The 24,369-nt window shown below is 45.4% G+C and overlaps 1 long non-coding RNA gene across 1 annotated transcript in view; it reads left to right on the top strand.

Annotated features, from left to right (window-relative positions):
* LOC127060946 (uncharacterized) overlaps window positions 1-24,369 on the top strand; it is a 340,458-nt gene that overhangs the window by 114,027 nt on the left and 202,062 nt on the right. The window lies entirely within an intron of this gene.

Here is a 24,369-nt window from a genome sequence, read left to right as displayed (position 1 = left end):
TTATTCAAAGAAAAAAAGGAGAGAGTCCACTGGGACATATCGCCGTGGGGTCTCTCTCGAAATTTTGGAGGGCGCAGCCTCTTTTTTTTATCCCAAACTCCCAGCCTCATGTTGCCCTCTTCCTTTCCCCATTGTCTGAAGTACTAGGAAGGTAGAGCCTTTCCAAACTGCCTATCGCATATTCCCCCTTCATTTTACCCCAAAGTTCCTAAGTTCAGGCTTGTGCTGAGTCCCCCACTTGTCTGTTTCAGGAGCTGGGCTGTCTGGGCTCCATAACAAACCTGCTGCTTGAAGTTAGGGGAGAATTAACACCATTTCAAAGACGTCAACCCATGGAATTGTTTGAAAAGACATTAGCACACATTTTCCCTATCAAGGCCTCCTGGCTCGTGTTTGTGTCCCGCCGCTGCAGCCGGCAGAAGCCCAGACACTGTGCCCGGCATTTCCCGAGCCCTCCGAGTGCCTGCTGCAGCTGTGCCGCTCTGCACAAAGCAGCGGGGGATAACCCGGCCTCCGCTGTCCGCAGCCTGCCCTGAGCCCGTCCGCCCGGCCCGGGGCAGCAGCCCCGTGCTGGGGGTGTAACAGGGCCTCGCTCGCTGGGGCCAGCGGAACCACGGGCACAAAGAAGGAATAAGGAACGAGCTGTGGATGTGATGCTTGTTGCCTACCCCTCCTCTCCAAAGGCTTTCTTTCCATCTTCAAAAGCTCGGTGCCTGGCGTTACCCTGCAGTTGGAAGTGGGCAGAGCCTGTCATTCGACCTGAGCTGGCAGAGCTTGGTTCCTGAAAGAGTATGAACTACCCCCTTCCTCCGAGCCCTCCACAAGCTTTACTCCAGGTCTACAATTTGAAGGTATGGTGAGCACCCTGTAAAGGTAATACTCTGCTCAATTTTGCATGAAGACTTTGTTAATCAAACGGAAGATCGCAAATGTGGGCGGGATTCCCGATCCAGGGAATCATTAAAGTTGTTAGGGGACTTGAAAGGATCAAAAATATTATTTTTTATTTCTGGTTTTCAGAGATCTCATGCATTTCCCACCATCACAGGAAGAGGGGAAGAGGTATCACTAATATAATTTGTCCTTACAGATTTTACATGAATCCAGGTTTTGTGAACAGACGTTCATACACTTCTGACCTTCAAGAAGCAGCTTTGCTCTTGGGCTGTAAAGGAGCTGAACTGCCTAAGGCAATATATCGGCTGTGTCACTGCTCTCTATCAGTCTTTTACGTTTTCTCTGACAGCTATGCAAAATGTATATTTTAACCAGAACTCAGTATGTAATTTTTTTTGTGCTCGATGCCTGATTGGTTAGACTGAGCAAGCACAACTTCTTTAAATTTCATTCTCTTTTCTGACACCACTTTTTAAATTATTTGACTTGGAAAGTGCTAACAGACCTCCCCATCAAGTGTTTTTTGAGACAATGTTTTAAACATGTAGATGAAACGTATATGCATATAAAACCTTATCCAAGGGAAGCATATAATGGAATTGAAGTCTTACTAAATAACCTTGTAACTGCATACCTAAATAAGATCCCTCAGAGAACACGTCTTTCCTAAGGCTTGATCCCCTTCTCGGCAGTGCCTAAGGTGCCAAGGTGGACTGCTACAAGGTGGACGACTGGCCTCCCCTCACCCCCGCCGGGATCGGGATCGTTTGTGGAGGCACTTGCTCTGCATTTTCTCTTCCCTGCTGTCGTCAGGGGCAGCGGGTGCCTTGTGGCCATTAGCAAGTGAGACGCTCCATGGTATAAGAGTGTTAGAGGAAACAGTCTACAAAATGTTATAGGTTAATAATGAGTACTTTATTTGGTGGTTTTGTATCATTTAATTGCATAGCGCTGCAAGGGAACCAGCAATGGTACATTCACAGTGTGTAGCATAGTTGCCAGGATTCAGCTGTGTAATTCCCATGGGGTCTATTCCCCTTGGTTAGCACTGGCTGTACACTGGTGACCTGAGTGACATTGTAGCAGATGGCTTTTCTGCCCAGGCACTCACACGCTTTTCTCACCTCTTCACAGGGAACTAAAGGAACCTGCTGTGAGCACAGCTGCAGATTAGAGAGGTAAGAGTGTGTTTGTGTGTGGGAAAGCACCGGAAAGAGGAGCAAATAAGTCAAAGGGAGAGCACACAAAGGTTTTCAGACCTTCAGCCGGGATTCCTGAATTCCTGAAAGGCTGGCATTCATTAGTCACTTTATCATTCATGTCTTAAAGTAAGAAGAGTCTGTAAGTTTGACCAATTTTACACGAGGTAGCAGGGTGTGAGTTAACCTGGGATGAGAGCTGATCACTTAGCAGCGGTGCAAGGAGTGCAAGCATCAGGGAACAGGTTTCTTGTGCTCAGCATGGCCAGAGCTGAAGGAGAGGTCTGTTATGTTGGTCCCCATGCTGGAGCCTCACCCTTCATGTTCCACTGCATTGACTGTCAGCAGTGCTAAAAAAATATTTCAAAACAGAGCAAAGTGTGCAAGATACTGTTCCAGAGGCACTTCTTATCACAGTGCTAAAAGAGGGCTGAGCAGATAGTGCAGGCATCCTGACAAATGTACACAATTCATGGGACCAAAGCAGAGCAGCAGCCTGGCAAGCAGATAAACACACTGCTGGTTTGCTTCCCAAGCTCTTCGGCATGGTGTGCTGTGATGAAGAAGAGTGGAATTTTCCATCTGGTTAATCAGACTTTGCGTGCCATCCTGCCATCTCTCCACCATCGATGCTTGCAGATGCCCATTTAGCTGCAGGCTATGAACGGTGAGATTTCTCAGGGGCTTCTCCTAGGTCAGGAACAATCACTGGAAAAGTAGATCAGAGAGCTCACAGAGGAGGTGGCCTGATAAGCTGGGAACGTGCCTTCCCTTTGGCTCAGTTTCTGTAATGAGCTGTGAGATAGTTTGTGTTGCCTCTGTTGACAGCTTGCAGACAGCACAGCATCACTCCAAGCTTTTCTCAGCAAGAACTTGAGACTCACATGCCTGCCTGAGCTCAGCTTAACACCTACAGGTATCTGGGGCCACCTCATGACCCATGTGCTTTATGACCCATGAGAGGAAATGGGGAGAAAACTCCCTGTGTGGGAATTTGGAAAAGATGCTTGGTTGGAGGCAGGAGGCATATACTGTGACTGCCTGTACATGGCTGTGCTGTGTGTTTGCCCTTCCCATCTATGGAGACCTTCCAAATCACAGCCCAGTACTGTGTGTGCGTGCTGCCTGCATGGGCCAGGGAGATCCAGGCACCAGATCTGTGCAGTCTCAGTGGGAGAAGTGTGCTCAACAAATCCTTCTGTAACACCAAAGGGGGCAAACCAATCCATGAGACACCAGCCCTGGAGAACTGTTTGAAGAGATGGCCATGCTTCCCCCTGTAATACTTCAAAGATGTATCAGAAAGGGCAAAGCTTATAAAGCTGAACCTGTTCAACTGTTAATTTGAAAGCTGGTTTATTGACTTCAGACTGCATTAATATGTTAATATATTGATATATAAAAGAGTGATTTGTCAGAAATCTTGCTGACAGGACAAGATACAAAGACAGGCAGATAGCTATATATGCCTTTGGTATAATATACCATTTCACAACAAAAGCAGTTTGGCAAGGGGATGAATGTAGATTCACCTGCAGTCTGAAAGAGGAGATCCTGTATCTTTCTGAAACAGCTTCCAGGAGATACAGCCTTCCACAGCCTTCCACAGGGGGTCTTACTTGGAGATTCCTGCCGGATCTGGGAAGCTTTAAGTTCTCCACTTGGGGTCTTATGGCAAGGCTCTACCTCAAGGTGAACACATGTTTTGTCAAAATTAGGACCCTAAGAAACATGACAGAAGTGTGTCATTAATGGAGTGAAATAAAGTCTCTGAAGAAGAGGAAGATAGAGTGTGGTTTTTCTAGACAAAACTTCAGAGAATGAAATACAAAGTCCATGAGGAATGGTTGAAAGCAGATGGTTCTAGGGGATTCTGCAATTCAATGAAGGAAAGCAGATGGGGTAGATTTCCTCTAGAGCTGTCTGCATTCTCTGAAGCCTTGTGGATTTTAATTCTTCTCCTTCCAAAAAGCCATTCAATAACACGGTAGACTCCCTGTTATTGAATGGAAACCAAACTGCAAAATCAAACCCCAGAAGTCAACATAATGCTTCAGTCTGTAGTTTAAGATCTCACTTGGAAGGAGACAAAGAGGAACCATGTGAATCCATGCTGAGGGAAGTGGTGATTTGAGGGAGCATCTGGAAAAAACTTGGAGGTGCTGCTGTCCCAGTGACAGCTGCAGGATCATCCACCTTGATTAAGACTTTTATACCACAGATCTCATTTGCATTGTGTCTAAGACTGCCTGCAGGTGCTGTATGCATGAGTGTTTGCCTATCCGTGGTGATTAAGCTACAGCCTCTTGGTGTGTCAATGTCAGCATGACCATTAACGTTACCATTAGCTTCAGTTCAGCTCCTCCACAGCAGCAGTTGACTGCTTGTTCATAGTGATTATGCATCGTTTCCAGGGTCAGGTAGACCCAGGCTTATATAATTTGCCTGAAACTGTGGTGAATTCATGACCACCAGAAGACAGTAATGCAGGTTCTAAAATTTCTTTAAAATAGTATATTCTACTTAAAAGAAAATTAATTAACACAGGGCTATTCCTGTCCTGAAAAAGGAGGTCAGATTAGATGATCACACATGGTCCCTTTTGTCCTTGTAATACATATACAAATACACAGCATTGGGTGCTGTTGGAGAAGAGCACAATGCCAATGGTAATACAATATAGAGAATGGCAAAGAAAGTGGGCCTAGTTAAATCTGGACAAATATATTATCAGAGCAGCAGAAGTGAAGCCTTTCCATCCTGTTTTCCCAGCTCAGAGAAGGCAGACACCCCATAGCAGTATCAGACCAAGCTACTTGAAGCAACAGAAAGCCTTTGTGACATCGTCTGGTTTGTACAACTTATCAATAGAGGATGCCCAAGTGAAAGTCACATGCTGTAGTTGCAAAATCATGCAAGTTATTCCTCAGAAAAAATTAATTGCTAGTTCAGACATTTCAGTCTATTGGCATGGAACAGTGGGTATATGAAGGTGCTCTGTTGCAGAGTCTTAGCCACAGAAATAAACCATGCTCAGAACAAATAATAATTGTGTCCACTACTGTTCAGAAGTGTTGCTGCTACTGCCAGTGATTGTGATTGTTTGCTTTTTCTTTTTTTCTTAATTGCTTGGCTACATAAAAAAATGCCTTCAAACAATATACTGTAACCTAAATGTAGCTCCTCTCAACACAGCAGCTCTTCCAGTTTTGGCCTTCCTACTACCATGGTTGCCTATGGGATAACATCACTCTATACTGAAGATTCTTGGGTTACCAGGGGCCTTCTAACATCACTCAAGACAGAAACTGTTTTGAGTGCTTGCTTCCAACACAATAACCTTTGCTTCTTAAGAACCCAACTCTTATTCTTGGGTGGGATTCCCTCTCTAACCATTCCTTGTTACCTCATTATCACCCACCTGTGGTGGCAAGGAGGCTGGGGAGTTAGGGAAGTGCAGCAGGAAAGTGATGCTGAGGAGGGAACAGAGCAATGAAAAGACCAAGTGAGAAAAACTACAAAGGTGAAGAACCCAAGCTCACTAGAGATAAGTCTGGGTGCACTGTGCTGATGTCAGAGACGGTGTGCTAGTGAGATCCTTCAGACTGTAATCTCCATTCTTGGGAAGGGATGGAGAAGGAGGTGGCAGCAAAGAAGCAAGGGTTATTGATGGGTTAGAAGCCATGGAATCATCTGAGAATAGTCACATAGAAATTAGGGCTTCTCCATGCAAAAAGATGATTGGATCAATAGGCCAACTGATGTGTACACTGGTACCCACAGCATGGACAACAAACAGGAGGAGCTGGAAGCTATGGTGCAGCTGAAAAACTATGCAATAGTTGCCATCACAGAGGCATAGTGGGATAACTCACATGACTGGAGTGCTGCAGCGGGTGGCTGTAGACTTCTCAGAAGGGACATTCAAGAAAGGGGAGCTGTGGTGGTAAACCTGTGTGTGAGCAAGTGGTTTGACTGCCTCAAGCTTAATGATGGCAATTGATGCCACAAGACTTTTGCTTTTTATATAGATTTCATATATTCATAGCTTTGTAGACTATTGTTGTGTTGTATAGTTATATAGTTTCATAGTTTACTTCAGTACTTTTCCAGTACTCTGTTAAAACAAACACATTCCTGGAATCCTATTCTAATCTTACTTCTTCAGTGAACCAAGGCCATTCTTCTGCTTTCCTATGTATGTAGACTTAAACAATGTGGGCCTAGAACCAAGAAGGGAGGCTTCAGTAGGAGGCTAAACCAAGGGGGGAATTACTTCATTAACTGTACTTCTAATTAGAGGTTCTTGTCAACTATGTTAATACGCTAAACTTATAAAAGTGTCATAGCCCTATATCATATGTGCATTTCAGTGTGCATTCAGCTGTGCATTTTGGGCTGATTAAGGCATCTCAATGATAAAGTTGAATGCTTATGTTTATGGTTAAGGGGCAATGTCAGTGACCATCTTAGACTGACCAAACAGGAAGAAGATGCAGACAAAACATTCTATAAGCAGCTGGAAAAATCCCCACAGTCACCGGTCCTTGTTCTTGTGTGGGACTTCAGCTTACCAGATGTCTGCTGGAAATACAACACAGTGGAGAGAAAAGAGTCTATGAGGTTCCTGGAGTGCATGGAAGAGAACTGCCTGACACAGCTGGAAAGTGAGACAACCAGGGAAGCTGCCCTGCTGGACTTGCTGTTTGTGAACAGAGAGGGCTCGGGGCGGCGGGGGGGATGTGACAGCTGAGGCCATCTGGACACAGTGATGATGAAATGACAGCATTTTTGATATTGGAGAAATAAGGAAGGAGGACAGCAGAACTGCCACCCTGGACTTCTGGAGAGCAGACTTGGGTCTGTTTAGGAGACTGATTGAGAGGCCTTTGGGAAGCAGCCCGGAGGGGCAGAGGGGTCCAGGAAGGCTGGACACTTTTCAAGAAGGAACTCTTCAAGGCAGAAGAACAGGCTGTCCCCATGTGCTGAAAGACAAGCTGGTGAGGAAGAGACTGGCCTGGCTGAACAGAGAAATTTGGCTGGAACTCTGGGAGGAAAAGAGGGCCTCTGGAAAAAGGGGCAGGGAACTCAGGAGGACTATGAGGATGTTGGGAGGTTAGGCAGGGAGAAAGTTCGAAGGGGCAAAGCCCAGCTAGAAATTAATCTGTCCCATGCTGTAAAAGATAACAAAAAGTGTTTCTATAGATCCATCAGCAACAGGAAGGCCAAGGAGAATCTCCATCCCTTATTGGATGTGGTAAGAAGCATTGCCACAAAGGATGAGGAAGAAGCTGAAGTACTTAATGCCTTCTTTGCCTGAGTCTTTAATAGCAAGAACAGTTGTCCTCAGGGTAGCCTGAACTAGAAGACAGAGATGGGGAGCAGAATGAAGACCCTATAATCCAAGAGTGAATGGTCTGTAACCGGCTGTGCCACTTAGACCAGCACAAGTCCAAGGGTACAGCAGGAGGTGGCGAAAGAGCTCACCAAGCCACATGTTTTACCAGCAGTTCCCAGTCAGCCAGAGAGGTCCCAGGTCACAGGAAGTCAGCAAATATGGCACACATATAAGAAGGAGGATCCAGTGAACTACAGGCCAGTCAGTGCCAGAGAAGGTCATGAAGCAGATCATCTTAAGCTGTCACATGGCATGTATAGGACAACCAGAGGATCAGGCTCAGCCAGCATGGGTTTATGAAAGGCAGGTCCTGCTTGACCTCCTTCAATGAGAAGGTGACCTGTTTAGTGGATGGGGGAAAAGCTGTGCATATTGTACACCTCAACCTTTATAAAGCTTTTGACACTGTTTCTCACTGTATTCTGGAGAAACTGCTCATGGCTTGGACAGGTGTGCTCTTTATGGGTAAAAGAGAGTAGTGGTGAATGGAGTCACATCCAGCTGGGACCAGTGGTGTTCCCATGGCTCAGTTTTAGGCTCAATCCTCTTTAAGGTTTTCATCAATGACCTGGATGAGGGGATCAAGGACACCCTCAGTCATTTCACAGGTGACACCAAGCTGAGTGAGGTGTTGATTGGCTGGAGGGGAGGAATGCTCTGCAGAGGCAATTTGGCAGGATCAATGAGCCAAGGCCAACAAGGCAAAAGGCTGAGCCCTGCCCTTGGGTCACAAGAACCCCATGGGACAATCCAGGTTTGGGAGTGGCTGGAAAGCTGCCTAGTGGAGAAGGACCTGGGGGTGCTGGTCAACAGTGGCTGAACATGAGCCCAGGTGTGCCCAGGTGGCCAAGAAGGCCGGTGGCACCTGGCCTGTATCAGCCACAGTGTGGCCTGCAGGATGAGGACAGTGACTGTCCCTCTGTGTTAGGCACTGGTGAGGCCCCATCTCGAGTCCTGGGGTCAGTTTTTGGCCCTTCACCCTAAGAAAGTCACTGAAGGGCTGGAGCATGTCCAGAGAAGGGAACAGAGCTGGGGAAGGGTCTGGAGCACAGGGCGGATAAGGAGCAGCTGAGGGAGCTGGCGGGGGGGGCGCTCAGCCTGGAGAAAAGGAGGCTCAGGGTGATCTTACCACTCTCTACATCACCCTCACAGGAAAGTGGTGCCAGGTAGGGGTTGGGCACTTTTCCCAGGGAACAAGGGACAGGACAGTAGCAAATGGCCTCAAGCAACATCAGGTGAGGTTTAGGCTGGAAAAATTTCTTCACTGAAAGGGCTGTCCAGCCCTGGCACAGCTACCCAGGGTAGTGGTGGAGTCTCCATACCTGCAGGGATTTAAAAGCCATGTGGATGTGGCACTTGGGGGCATGGGTTAGTAGTAGGCTTGGCAATGCTGGGAGAATGACTGAACTTGATGATTTCAGAAGGCTTTTTCAAACTGAGCGATATCGTGGACACCATGGGAAAAAAAAAACCTGTGGTTTGATCCTCACTATTTGAAAGCATGGCTCAGAATGGAGTGAGATCAGACAAGGGAGGAGATGAAGGGGTAAAATCAGATGGCATTCATGTCACTCTATTGTGAGTATTCAGGTTACACGATGATCTGAAATGCCTCTTCCTGGGCAGATAGCAGTTTCCACAAATAATGGTCTGGAGAAAGGGACAGTCTTCGTATGTTCACTGCTTTCTTCTGCCTCTGTGGCAAGGCACATCCAACTTGTGCTGTATTGAAGTCTATTCTTCTCCATAACAGGAAATTCTCTTATTGGGAGATTTTGCCTGAGTTTCAAGAAGAAATAATATATCTGTAAGGGCAATCCATAGGAGTCGTGCCACCTGTCATTCTGGCAGAGTGTACTTCATAGCGCTTCAAAGGATGTACAAAGATGGGCCCTGACAAATGCTTCTAACCATTATGAATTTGCTTGTGAGATTGCATTGCATGTCATTCTTTAGAGCAGCCCAAGCAATTGGGCACATGTAGAATTCAGCTGTCCAAACTTACAAGTGAGTGCAAGAAAACTAACTAGAGTAATAAAGAAGAATTTCATATAGGTATAAAGAGTTATGTAATAGTTAAAAATGCCAAAAACATATAAAGAAGGCACCTCTGGCATGTTGCCGAAACAGACAGTGACTTTCCAGCACTGTGACAAAGAACATAAATCTTGTGCTGATATTCAGCCAGACAGCTGATGACTGTTGACATTTTCAGTGAAACTCCATTCTGCACAGAAACTGCAACAGTGCAGTGGAGAGAGCTGCTAAACCGGGGGGGGGGGGGGGGGGGGGGGGGGGGGGGGGGCGGGGCAATTGTGTAGTAGAAAGCACAGCCAACCACAGGCTGCAAGAGGCAGAGCAGAGGTGGGAAGGAAGGAGAAATGCAGCCTGATCATGGAAAGGAAGAAAGGAAAAGACAGTACCACATTGGCATTGGAATTGTCTCTGTGCAGCATAAGCAGTGGAAGAAAGCTGCATTCCCAAGTCATGGGTAAAACACAAAACACAGTAGAATAAATGTACAAATACAATAAGGCAAGTGATAATAAAAAGGGTTTAAGAAATAACTTGTTTGTGACATCAAACCTGAATCAAGTCTCAAGTAGCTCAGGGAGAACAACTGCTAGTTTATAGTGCAGCAGACAAGCATTGGGCTGGGAGGAAGAGTCAGAAGTGGATAATCAAAATGACTCCTCACCCCTCTTGTGGGAATCAGGTGAGTTTCCACCAGGGAACCTCTCAGGATGAGAGCAGAGGGTTTATTTTACAGTGGCAGTGGCAGTGCAGTTTCTCAAAATGTTTGAAGAAAATGGTGTTTTTGAAAAGTCGGGCATCAGAGTAACCACTGTAAGAATCTGCAGTTTGCACTGGCTGTGCCTGTATAGGGATTTACAGGGATTGCTAAAAAAAAAAAAAAAAAAATACATAACAAATCACACAAACTCCCAACGTAGAACTCCTAGGAGTGTGCAGCACAAGTTCCCAGTTTCTCAGTGTACCTGGAAGAAGCAGGGAGCCTGAGCTGGGATTCAAAATAGCTAAAATGCCTCAGTCACACATACTCTCAGCAGAGCCAAGATGAAAATTAGGGCACTTTAGAATGACAGAGACTTCAGAAATTCACAAAACTTTCTCTCACTCATCAATTGAAACTATCAAGACCAAATTTGGGGGTTATAATTTTTGTCACTGGATATACAATTTTTTAGCTTCACCGTCTCTGTTTTGTTGTCCCATAAGAAATTCTATCCAAATGTCTTGGCAGGTGCTGTTAGTGAGAACAACATCACATGCTCTTTCTCTATTAGCTCTCTGGGCCCTGTTCTCCTTGGCCTTTGCTCCTCCCTCCAGGCTGCATTCAGGAAAATGCACCATAGCAGCTTGGCTACGTGGGGACACTGCAGAGCACCATGAGACCTTGAAGTCTATAAAAAATGAGGTTAAAAAATTATAAGAGACACTCACATGAAGAAAAACTACAGCTCAGGTAGGAATAGATTTACATCAGTCTGATCCAAACCAAAATATTTCTTTACATTTATGAATTTTCAGAAGCTTCATGTATGGTAAGAGTTGAAATTTTGACTTTTTGTTAAAAAATAGGGCAAAAATAGATGTTGAGAGATTGGCATTTCCCATAGGAAGGAAATTCCATTATTTGAGTAGCTCTGTGAAACGTGAAGGAAGTTCATTTGCAGAAAGTCTGCTAACTTGTAATGAAGGTCACAGCTGCATAATTGGACTCCATTCCCAGGGCCAGTAAGCAATGCAGGAGAAAGAATTAATACCAACCCCCAAATTAAGGTTACTGTAACAAGGAGAACAAGACTATAGAATTGCAAAATCCAGGGAGGGGAGGGCTGAAGGATTGCTTAACACAAAAAGAAATCACATCTTTCCCCACGACAATTAGAAGCAGGGAATATCCCAGTGGCTTTTTACACTCCAGCAGAAAGTATCCATGTCCTAGGACAGGTCTAAGTATGGATGGTCCATATCCATCCTCCCAGTCACCACATGTTCAGTTGACAGGGCTGTGACAGTTACCTGCCATTCATTACATCATGGTCCTGAAGTTTTTTTTCCAGCAGTTCAGAAAAATCAAGCACTTTCAAAAGACTGATATGCAAAGTGCTTGCTGGAAGCCAGGAAAGCCATGGGACAGTGGATGCAACCATCTACTTGCAGTTTTGTATCCCAGCCCCACAGCCTCAATGCCTCTTGCAGATTGTGTGTCCAAACTGGACATTCTAACTGCATTCTAACAGAGACTCACATGGGAGATTTATCTTATTTTGAGTCAACTCTTAGCCCATTTATAGGTGTTCTGCTTTTTAAAGATACAGAAATCAGTCTGAATAGAAATCAGTCTTTCTTAAAAAGTAGAGGTAATAAAGAAGGAGTTGTTCTGTTGGACCTGCAAACCTCTCCTTTAGACACAAAAGCCCTCTGTCAAAATTCATCTCAAGAGTAATTTGTCCAGAACTTCACTTGTTTAGGATCTGGGTCTTTCCAATTTGGGCAGAGATACTGATGCTGTCTGGATTTATACCTTTCTTTCTTTTATATATTTTCTGTATTCTTTACACATTTATTTGTAGCTTTGTAGTCTATTATTGTAACTTAGTTTCAATATTTTCCTAGGCAGAAAGATGAATTCCAGGACTCTTATGCTGTCTTGGTTCTCCTTAGAAACCAAGGTTTAAACCAGCTCTTTGAGACATATTGTTATAAACAGGGCCTGGTCCTTTTCTGAGGGAGGAGGATTTAGATAGTGCTAGAGCTAGGGGGCATTACTTCATGGAGTGTACTTCTAATTTGCAGAATCTATAAAAATGGTACATGGGTTACAAGGGGCAAGCATCTTCAGCGCTTTTCACCTAACAGACTGTACACCTAAGGATTCTTATATAAAGGCACCCCTTTTTATCATCCTGTGTCTGGTTTCTGTTTCTAGGACTAGAGAAAAAGGCATCAATACAGATCAAGGACATATCTAAGGATGGAAAGGGTGCAAAACTGCCCTGTCCCTGTGTAATATTTTTTGTCTACTTGTGGAATTAGCAGAAATAATTTTGAAAGGTGCATAGTGGGGGACATTTCCAGGAGGTTGATTTTGGAAAACTGTTTCCCATGAAGCCCTTCCTTTATCTTCAAACAGCTGTTCAAGGATAGCATCAGAATACCCTCCTGAAGGTGATTCCATGACAAGAGGTGCAGTTGCCATGTCTTTTCTCATTGCCTCTCACAAGGTGACATTGTGAGTTTCCTTTTTACCCATTGTTGAAACTTAGAGTATCATGTGGCCTCTGATGTGGATGATCAAGTGTGCCTGGCACTCCTAGAATGAGGAGAGACTTGGGAGAGTTAGCTGACCATGGGGTTTGTACCCAAGGTTTGCTCTACCCTGGAAAGACTGCCTGGGCATCAGGCACCTCCATCCTGAGGGAGCAAAGCTCTTCTCCTCCTCCATAGCTTCAGGCTGCAGCTCTGTGTCCTATTTAAGATCTCAAAGTTGCCTGGAAATTGCCACAGGTACAAGTCAAAATATGGATAAAGTTGCCAAAAGAGAAGGTTTAAGGCGCTTGTCACTGCAAGTGTATGGCTTAAAATGGCCTATGGGTGCTAACCAGGGGATTAAAAACCAGGGTAGGAATTAAGGGTGTTTCTAGGAGCCAAGCTGGACTTCAGGCGTAGGAGGTGGAAAGGAAAACCATTCTCTGTTAGCTAAACACTGCTGCCTGAGGTGGAACCAGGCAATAGAGCAGCATTTGAAGGGTGGCCAAATGCATGGCTGCTCTGCCACTCTCTGGGTAGCACCAGAAATGCTAGTCCTACATAGGAATGCTCTGCTACAGGTCATCAGCCCCCAGGAGTGCCAACAGTGGTGTCAGGAGCCCTTCTGCAAGAGCAGCTTCTGGCCAAGCTACGTGAAAAGCAGGGGCATGAGGAATAGGAGATGTCCTTTGTCTGGGACTGTCTCAGCAATGGCCGATGTGAACCATGAGAAGAAGCAAAGAAGATCAACCATGTACCAGGTTGGGCCACCACAGTCAGTGTCTCTGTACGTCTGTGGCTGGACTGCCTGTCAGCCACATTTCTGCAGGGTTTTGGTGTGTGGTACAGGCAGAGCACACCTATTCCCCAAAACCGGATACATTAATTTTGGAATAAAAATTTTTTCTTGGGTAGCTCATTCCGATATGTGTTTTTATGGAAAGATGACTGAAACCTTGCAGGGCACAGTACTTGAATTTACAGTCCCCAGGTGACACTTGAATGACCTGAGATGTTGTTGAACCTTCAATAAGAAGATTAGGGTCATTAGTGCCATGTGAGCCATGGAATCATGTGAAGACCAAGCAATTTATTGGATTCAGAGAGTGTGTCCTTGTCTCCTAATGCAGCGATGGCTTGTGTCTGGAGCAAGTTTAAATAAGGGAGAATGACAGACACAGGCATGACTCCAAATGGCTCATTGAGCGAAGTCCCATCTAATCACCATCCTGATTTATGGTTGCACTCCATGATTTTAAAGTTCTTTTCAAATCTAAAGAATTCTATGATCAATATCTGAAAAAGCCATTTGGTGCTGGGAGTTGCTCTCTGTAACCTGGGCTGAAGAGGTCCAGTTCTCCTCTTCCTACAGAGTTGATGAGGACACAGGATTTGCAGGGATTTAATTTCCAGCATCATCTATAAAATGAACATGATGCTTTGCCTTCGACCTATGCCTGACTAGATGAGTTTAAACTTTGTGGAAAGCTTCAGCTGCAAACACAACATATCAGCCTTGGTATGCCAAAGCCAGAGCACACAGCAAAACTCCTACACTGGGGCCACCTGAATTAAGGAGAAGGCTACTTTCGTTAAACAACTACGTTCATTGTGAGTCATGTATCTGGTAGGGCTAGAAAGAGAGATGCTCTCGTAACTTTAATGCTGTGGCTTGAGTTTTGGATATAATTTTTCACTCTGCCACATCCAGAGGCTAGAGTGGGGTGTGTGGTGTTCACACCTGTAACCTGACTTGTGGTTTTGACATAGTACCTTGAAATTTTGAAATGTGTGACTTTTAGCTAAGAAACTGCATCAGGACTCAATATTTAAGAAACCAGTGAGCAGTGGATATTTTGCCTGCTTCCTTGGAAGCAGAGTCTGTTTCCCTGACAGACTGTACAGCTACTGTATTTCCTTTGCATGCTCAGTGAACTGATTTCTCCATAAGATGTGCCTAATACATTGAAAAGAAGCTGCAGCAGTTTGGCTGCTGCACAGACACATGTCTATTCCCTAAGGCTGATCTGGACAAACCACAGGAGTATCTGGATCTCAGAGGTCCTGTGCACACAGACTGGACCTGTGAACGACCTGCCTGTCCAATACTCAGCTGTTGCTGCTTGACGCATGCAGCCTCCCTTGTGGAAGGAACCCTTGTAAGGGGCAGGAGTGGAACAGGGATGAGATTTGATTCTCATTTAACAGCTGCCCTGTTCTCTGTTTCTGCTAGCTCTCCTTGCAGCTTGTGTGAGGAGGCAGAAGAAAGTGCAAACTCTCTGGTATTGTGAAACCCAATAAGGGGGTCTATGCAACCTCCTGATGACAGGTGCTTTCTGTGCTCTGGTCTGGTGCAATCATCAAAGACTTTTTCTGTCTCCTCCTACATGCCACTCCCCCACCCCTTTCTGCCATGTATCCTGAGCATATACAGTCTTCCTTTCCTCTCTCAGGAGGTATTGCTCAGAGGTCTCTGCTAACACTGTACTTTTCTAGGGAGAAAATCCTGCTTCCTGCCTTTGAAAGAATTAAAGAACGAAACAACGCAGAATAATCCTCCAAGACGAAAACTACCTGCTTCCCTCTGTGCTTGGCAACCTGCACTGGTTCCAGGTGAGTGGTTTTATCAGTGAATCTGAATGCATGAATAAGAGTGGTGCCAGTACCAGGGGCTGAAGCAGGGCAGGAGATTTCCTTGGGCATGTACATGAGAGTGGCAGAGATAGCTATCATCTGCTTTAGGACAGGGAGTTGCCTAGTGGGGGGTGCTCTAAAAATGGGACTCAGTCTTGGGTTTGGGTTAAATGCCTGGTGGGAAATTTGAGCAAGACAGCCTTATCACAGGACCTTGGCAGGAGTAGGGAGCATTGTGGAGAGTGGCACTTGTCCTTCCAGTATAGTACTTAGGCCCCAAAACCACTGCTCCACTGGTGATCACTGTCATTGTAGAGCTCAGCTGGGCTGAAATTCCTGCCTATTGCAGATTCCTCTCCCTTTAGCTGGTGCTCTCTCACAGAGATGGGTCAGTGGCTGGGCTCTGAACAGATCTGTTCTCCTCCTGGGTCCATTGTTGTGGTAGGAGTTGTCTGGGAGGTAGCTTGCTGACAGGTATCAAGAAAGAGAAATGTCCTACTGAGCAGAAAGCCCTTCCAGGGACTGCTATAGCAATGCAAAGATGGCTGAGTTGGGCTTGTGAGTGGAAATTTTCAACATAGGCTCTTTGGTTGCACTGCTTTCAGCTTGTATTTCCTTTCCCAAGGGCAGGAAATGGGCCAGGCTGCAAAGGATCTAATAGCATGAGGGGTGAGGATGCCTCTAGCCAAGGGGAGTCTATGAACCCTGTGAGGATAGAGATCCTGGTCCTCAGGACTGAAAAAAAGAGCCTAGGCAATAGCACAATGGCTGGATTTAATGCTCCTGATCACTGGCACTGAGCTGCTGATGAGGGGATGTCAGGTGAGAGTGGAGATATCTACTCCTCCTTTGCCATCCTTGAAAAGACAATCCCCACAAAGAACCACTTTTTACTCAGCTGGCAGTAGGGGGGACTGTAGCTTCTCACTCTGGAGTGCCCATGGTCTGCCTAAAAGCCAGTAGAACTTGAGAGGTGCTAACAGCAACTTTCAGACCACTGAGCAGAGTGACATGCCCCTTCCTCATAAGCACTGAGCCTCCCCTCCCACCATGTGAGCATGGGCTATTTAATTTCCCTCCCTTGGTGACCCAGCACCGGAAGTCCACTTCAGAAAGACTGGCACAGATTTTTCGTTGACCCCTTGCCTTGCCCTTCCATATCAGCCTAACTGTGCATAACTCTTTCCAACACCTCTCCTTCTGCGGAGATTTCTCCTTCTTCTCCCACTTTGGGTGCTTCCTTACTGCCACCTGCAGAGACTTCCCTCACTGAAAATTCTGCTGGTTTTGATGTTGAACATAAAGCAGAGTTTCCTTGGAGACAAGAGAAACAGTGGATTCCAAGTGCTGGTTATTTCAGAGTCTGTCTGGCTTTCAGCAATGAAAACTAAACTGGGGTTGCATTAGCAGAGGGAAGAGGGAGCCTGGGGCAGCTGTCATTGAGGGGGACACCTGACATGCTTTTCCAGTGTCATCCTTTCAGCAGCATGGCTTGACCGAGTGCCATGTGCCATGCCCGTGGCAAGGTTTGATGGTACACACTGTACCAAACACTGCTGTCTTGGGATTATATTGCCTCTCTTCCACCAGCCCCTGGAGGCTGGTAAACCTGGGAGAGGGTTTGCAATGGGCATTTCTATTTTGGCTGACTTCTGCCAGCCCCAGGAGTAAAACTGGCTAATTAGATTAACCCCTTTTTGTGTTCTTCTACACAGACATTAGCAATAGTGGGACAATGTGTAAAGCAGATGCATTTTAGTCATTGTTTCCCATCTATTTTTTCTGAATACTGACAACTGAGCCTGTCCCAGCCAAGTGCCTGAACCCTGTGAAGAATGGAGCTCTCTGCTGTGCTGGACATGCAGATTTTTGCCTCTCTTGGGGCAGGTTATTTGATCATCAGCTAATACCCCTTGGACACAATAGTAATCAGAAAGCTGTGTCAGCATGTCTTATGAGGGCAGGGGAAGCAGGCATGAGATGGCAGCTGTGTTCTGCCTCATGAAATAGTGAAGCACAGGGCAAGAAGGCAGACACACTCTTCATCTGAAATTTTTGTTATTTTTTCCAATCCCACACAAGAGTGCCCTGTAATGCCATGTCCTGCCAGTGGTCAAGACCTTCCCCTTTCACAGAGGAGTATCTCACAGTGGATCCACTTGATTGATGGCTCCCCCTCTGCTAGGTCACCCCTGAGTCCTCACAATCTGTCCAATAGCCACAAATGGCATTTGGCTCTTTCAATGAAGCAGCATTTTCTTGTTTGTTTTTCAGTGTGGTGCAGAAGTGCTGTGTAGGGGTAAGAGGGTGAGAGAAGAGTGGAGAACCAACCGTGTCCCTTTGCTAATTATAAATGTAAATCACCTCCAGGACACTGCCATGGACAGGATGTGTCAGTGCTGTCTGAAGTCTCATAAAGCTTTGTCTCATAGCACATCAGCAGAAGTAAGGTCACAGCATTGCTGAGGTTGGCAGGGACCCCTAAACATCATCTAGTGGGATCCCTCTGCCCAAAACAGAGTCAGCCACAGTTGCTCAGGCCTGTGTACAAACAGCTTTTGAATGCCTCCAAGAATGGAGAACACCTCGCTAGCCCCTTTGGGCAACCTGCCCCAGTGTTCAGTCTGTCTTGCAGTGACAAAGACTCTTTATCCTTAAGAAGAATTTCCTGGTACTTCAGTTCATGTCTGCCACCTCTCATGGTCACTGTGCAACACTGAGAAAGGTCTGGCTCTGAACTCTTCACACCCTCCCTGCAGGTGTATATTGATAAGACCTACCACAAGCCCTCTCTCCTCCAGGCTGAGCAATCCCAGATCTCCCAGTCTTTCTTCATGGGAGATGCCCCAGTCCCACCATCATCTCTGCAGTCCTTCCGTGGACTCTCTTCCCTGTAACCATACTGGGAAACCCAGAGCTGGACACAGCATGCCAGCTGTGGCCTCACCAGTGCTGAGTCAGAGGGATCACCTCTCTCAACCTGCTGGCACAAGCACAGCAGAGTTTCTGGACTCTAGTGTGGGTCCCACCTGGGATGTCCTGGGGGTTCTGTAATGTACTAGATGCAGGCCTTAAGAAACTGTTATTAGGGGTTTGATGTTGAGTTTTGTCTGGATCTTTAAAGTAGTCAGATATATTTCTTCATCCACCACAGCGTTTCTCTGACCATTACCTGGAAAAAGCTAGGCCAGAGATCTCTGCAGCCCACCCCCATGTTCAGAACACTTGATTCTTTGTGTCCCCTGAGCTGTAGCATGTCTCTGGAATGAGGGCAAAGCTGCATGCAGGCATGAAGTAGATTTATTTCCCTACATGTAGTTTCTCTTCTTGTCATGAAGCGGTGTAAAGGCATGAGAAGCTCATGTGAAACAGAGAATATTTGGTTCCAAACAGTCAAACAGCTTCTCTGCAGACAGCAGAACTGTCTATTCTCCCTGGCAGAAACTCAATGTATCACTGCTCCACAGAACTGACCTCCTCTGGCCCGCACGACTGCCCTGACCTCTCAAGAGATGTTTTCCATGTGGAACTGTGCCCTCTGCAGATCTACATGCTGTCTAGATCTGCATATGCAGATGCAACCTATCTCCTCCAGCTCTGCCTAGATCTTGCCTTCAGGTGCCGCCCTACTGCCACAGCACTGGGCTCTGCACTGTGCCCATACTGCCCAGAGACAGGCGCCACAGCCATGGCGCTCTGCAGGGCTACCCCAGCACTGTGGAACATGTAGACTGAGAGTCTACCTGCCTGCCCAGGGGACAGACTGGATTCATGACCAATGCATTTCTGAGGAAAGTCTGCCCTTCACCTCTGCTGTTAGTCTGAAGCATGCACAGCTTAGGAGGGGCTTGCTTGTGAGCTCCCATGGATGCAAACTGTCTTAATACAGACAGTGCAAAACTTTGCAGCACATGAAGAAAAATTTATAAATACCTACAGCATGCCTCTTGATGTTTGAATAACTGAATGTAGGAACATTTCAGTAATGACAGCTTAATAACAGTCAAACTTAGCTGGGTTTTTTCTGAAGCTGAGCCTGCACAACAAAAAAAGTAAGTAATTGAAGACTTGCACAGCAACTTTCCTAGAATCTGAGTTAAATGCAAAATTTCTTCAGCAAGCAACTTGAAATTTGTCCGAATAATTTCATTTTTCTTCTGTTGTAGTGAAGTAGCAATATTTAAGATGTGTGTATGGGTTTCTAAATACAAGTTTCAAGCATTTAATGTTGCAATGTGAAAGCTGATCATTCCCACAAGTGAGATTCATGTCTTGGCATTTTCCCTTTATCAGAAGACAAAGTCTGAGATTGCTCTCACTCTAAATTTCAAACACAGCACTGTACCAACTATTGGGAGGAAAATTAACTCTGTCCAGCTACCACTCATCCTCTCAGGGATAGAATATTTTCTTCTTTGTCTCCTAATGTCTCCCAATGTCTCCCAAGTAATTCCTAGTAGTTTCTTCTGTCAGTCTGTGCTTTTCTGTGGTCTTTCCAGTTTCTTTGTGAGTCAACTCACAAAAAAACTGGAATTTAAATTTTTTTCTTCTGTGTTTACTGCTTTTCATTTATGCATAGAGCAGATCATTCTTCCTGTCACTTGTGAGCAGATGAACAGCTCAGCCTTCTGCACACTTTCTTTTTGGACCTCACAACTGAAATCTCTGATGGCATCGTGTCACCAAAAGTGATGATGAAAAGGGGATCGCCCCTTTAATTCCCTTTCATATTCATTGCTTTAAAAACCTTTCATGCATGAGTCTTACAAAAGTTTTTAAAAACCCTGACTGATCTGACACTGAATCTATATCCTTACTGATGTGGATTTTCCTTCAACTAGATGCATTTGAACATTGCTTTTTACTTCTCCCGCTCCCCTAGTTCTTCATTTAAACAAGTTGGCCTTTTCTCTGGGAGAGGAGCATGGTCAAAATGTGGGAGGCTGTGTGTCTTTATGGAGCCTGTTGTCAAAGATTACATTCAAGATACTATTTCAAGAAGTTTCTCTCCTGTGCACAATATTTTACTCTCAGATTTTGAATGTGGAACTCTGTGGGACCAAAATTATATAATTTGTGAGAAGGGGATGCAAATCTGCTCTGATGCTTCCACATTTGACTCTCCAGCACTGTGAGTGTGCCATGGCTATCTCCAATCTCCCTTCAACCAGAATTTAATACCTTCTATCTTTAAAACATACTCACAGGAAGATGCTGCACACTGGATGCTTTTGGATGTCAGATTTTCTCATGTGGGCTGCTTTAATAGAGACAAATGATAAAGAGGACAGATGTTCTTCAATGTTCAGTACTAGTTGGAACAAATGCACCTCAGTTGATTCAGAGCTTCCCTGTTTTCTAGCTCTTTATAAGTGCCTAAGCTCTATTGCACTCCTCCCCCCATGTTGGAAATCTCCTTGGGTAGATGGGGAGATAAAGACAGAAAAATCTGCAAACAGCAGGACAAAATGTAGTGCAGAAGCCTTCCTTCCCATTTTTCACTTTCACCAACATCTGACTGATACCTCTAGAATAGCCAAAATTCCTCTGTTTATGTGAAACCTCACTGCCAGGAACTAGGTATTAGTTTAGCAACACTGATCTTTCTTACAAAATATCTTGTGTTCCCTGCTCAAACCTTGAAGTTACCTCCAAAAATAGTCTGTCAAATGTCTCGGTGTTTCTGGCAGAGTGGAGACTGGTGAAGCAGTCACAGGTAGAACAACCTTCACCGAGAGAGCAAAGCCACCTTCTTCCTCAGAAGAAGGAATATCAAAGCCATTGACAAGAGAATTTTTGTGACTTTACTGCAACAGTCTGAGAACTTCCTGCTCATGCAATAGAGAACATTTACAAAATTCCAGACCAGTGTCACAGAGAGAATGTGCTGTGGAGGGGGCTGCTCTGTTGCAAAATCTGCAGATAGAGAAAGGGAGCAAGTCAGCAAGAGGGTGGGGACATCAAAGGACCAAGATTTGCTGGTGAGTTCCTTCTGTGCAATAACTTTTGCTCTAAAAGGCTGCTGAACACATGGTGTAACATGGGATCTAATGATTAATCCTGTACTTTCTCATATGAAAATAGAAATTTCATTTTGTTTGGACAAAAATACATTTTGCAGATGGGGAGACATCTGAAGAAAAAATTGTGTGAGTCCTTTTATATCTGTGGGTTCTGCTCCCACCTTCCCTGTACAGGAAATTGTGCCATTGCTGTGGTATGGTCCAACTCTAAGAAAGGCAACGTTTGCAGGAGGGGGAGCCCACTTTTCCCTACTCAACATGGGTCTCCTCTCAGGTCACCACAGCAAATGAAAAGTTTGGTTTGTGTATAGAAAGTCTGTGGTGGGTGATTTTAGAGTAATCACTGTGTCTTTTGACTTCACTAAACTGTTTGGAGCTTTCCATGTCAAAGTAAGGCAGTACTTCACATTACCAGTGTGTGCTGGGTCAATTGATGAAGAGTGAGTGGTTTGGGAGTAAGAAGAAGAGTGTCTGGGACTTGAAAGTTTATCTGGTGGTTCTTCTTTTGGAGAAGAACCTCGGTTGCCTTGGTTGCTCTACTGTAGGAAGCCACACGGCATCCCTGCTGACTGGGAAGCAAGCCAGTGTTATTCTAGTCCACCAGAAATGTGTAAGGGAAGACACAAAGACCAATGAGTCTAACCTTAGTTTTTAGAAAAATTATGGAGAAGGTCCTACTGAATACTACTGAAAAGCATTTGAAGAGTAATGCAATCTTCAACATGGGTTTACAGAGAAAAAGTCCTCTCTAACCAGTTTGATTTCCTTCTAGGTTGAGGTCACACCCCAAGTTGATAAAAGGAAGGTGGCACATGCAGTTTTCCTGGCTTTAGTGTGGCTTTTGATACTGTCCTTCATAGCATCCTTCTGGACAGTTGTCCAGCTATGGGAGGGGCAAGTTGATGGTGTGCAGTGTAAAGAGCTAGCTGGACAGCAGGGCTTGAATGGTTGTAGTGAATGGGGCAGTGTGTGGCTGGTGAGTGGTCACTGGAGGTGTCCTTGGGGCTTAACACTGGGGCCAGTACTGTTCAGTATTTTTATCCATGATCCAGATGCAATAATTGAATATCCCATTAGCAAGCTTGCTGACAAAAATCAAACGGGGAGATGCCATTGACTTTCTTGAGGAGCAAGAGGCCTCAAAGGAGAATCTTGATGAATTGCAGCATTGGGCTACCTCAGGCATGAAATGGAAGGTAAAAAAAAAAATGCAAGTGCTATTTTTTGCAGCTGGGAGGGAGTAACACTGAGTACAAGTCTAAACTGGGAGAGGAGTGGCTGAAGAGCAGAGAGGGACCTGGGGGTGCAGATTGGCTGCAGGCTCAAGAGGAGTGAGCAGGGTGCCCAGGCAGCTGAGAGGGCAAATTACATGCTGGACACATCACACATAGAGTGACCAGCAAGTCCAGAGAAGGGATTATCCCATAGTAGTTAGCATTGCTGCCGCCTCACATGGAGCACTGTGAGCGCATTGAAGAAGGATGTGAAGGTCCTCAAACATGTCCAGAGGAAGGGAATGTAGGGTGAACTTTCTGGTGAAGAGCTGGAAGGCATTCCTACAAGGAGCAACTGGGTGGGCTTGTCTCCTTCAGAGAAATGGAGGCTGGGATGCATTGGTTTCTGCAGCTTCCTCAGGAGGGAATGTGGAGAGGGAGGTGCTGGACTGTTCTCCCTGAGATCCAGGGGCAGCACAACTGGGAATGGTCCAAAGTCATGCCAGGGGATGATCAGATTAGACATTAGGAAGTCCTAATGCCCAAGCAACAGGACAAGAAGTAATGGCCTTAAACAAAACCACAAAAAGTTCCACATCAGCATGAGGTAGCGCTTCCTGACATTGAAGGTGGCAGAGGACTGGAACAGCTGCCCAGGCTGCCCATGGAGTCTCCCTCTAGAGACATCAAACCCACCTAGGTGTGTTCCAGTGTCAACTGTTCTGGGTCATTTGTTCAGCTCTATATCTGGAAGGCTGTAAATGATACAAGTTTATTGTGGGACACAAAGGGGATTGAATTCATAGTTTCTAAACCTACTGTCATGTTCTGGTGGCACAATCTCAATGAACTGAAAGAATCTTGCAGTTTCTTTTTCTCAGGTGTAGTTGTGAAAAACAGGACAGGCAGTGAAAGGAAGGAAGACAGGCGGATTTTTCACATAGTCTGGTGTGTATTGTCTCCAACAGATAAAAGTGGGGTAATGGTAAGGTAATGGTAATAGTAAGGAATGGAATGCTTGATCAAGCTGGAAAAAGTGAATCAAAATCCATGGAATGCTGTTTGCTGACCTAAAAGCTGGGGTGACCACAGCAGCACTGCTAGGTTCCTGCAGCAAATACACATCATCTTTGCCAGTGGCCTTTGTGCAGCTTAGCCTTGGGAGGGCTTAGAGTGACCTGGCTGGGCCACCTCAGGTGTGTCTGCTGTTCTAAACCTCATGAACGCATTAGCATCTATGCAAACAAACTTTGTCTCAGAATGGAGGTTGATCTCCACCTTCTGTGTACGACCTTGCAATCTTGTACCAAAAAGATGCTCCTTTTTAAGGCAATGTCTTCAGTTCGTTATAGGCATTTATCTGAGTTCAACTGGAAGATACTAGGTATGTAATTTATGGAGAACATAGTCTCATTTGTGAGGGTTTCTTTGATTTAAATTTAGGATTACAAATGGACTAGCTCTTATTTGACTTGCAACACCAAAGAAGGTTTTCCAGCACTTGCTGATGTGCTAAGGTGACTGTCATTGTTTGAGCCTGGCGCAATGCCAGTGCCCCCACGAGATCACCTCCTTCCCTGGCACCCACTGTGAGATGTGATCAGAGACAGAGCAAAGCAGGCTCCAACTTAAGGTTAAAAGGGAAAAAAACTTTATTAACCTAAAACTACAAAGGAAGACACACAAAACACATAGAACACAAGATGAAAACCTTTCAAATTCTTCCT

Source organism: Serinus canaria, chromosome 28 (genome assembly GCF_022539315.1).
Source record: "Serinus canaria isolate serCan28SL12 chromosome 28, serCan2020, whole genome shotgun sequence".
Taxonomy (NCBI): Eukaryota; Metazoa; Chordata; class Aves; order Passeriformes; family Fringillidae; genus Serinus; species Serinus canaria.
Note: the sequence above shows the minus strand (reverse complement) of the source record. Positions and strands in the feature narration are given on the sequence as shown.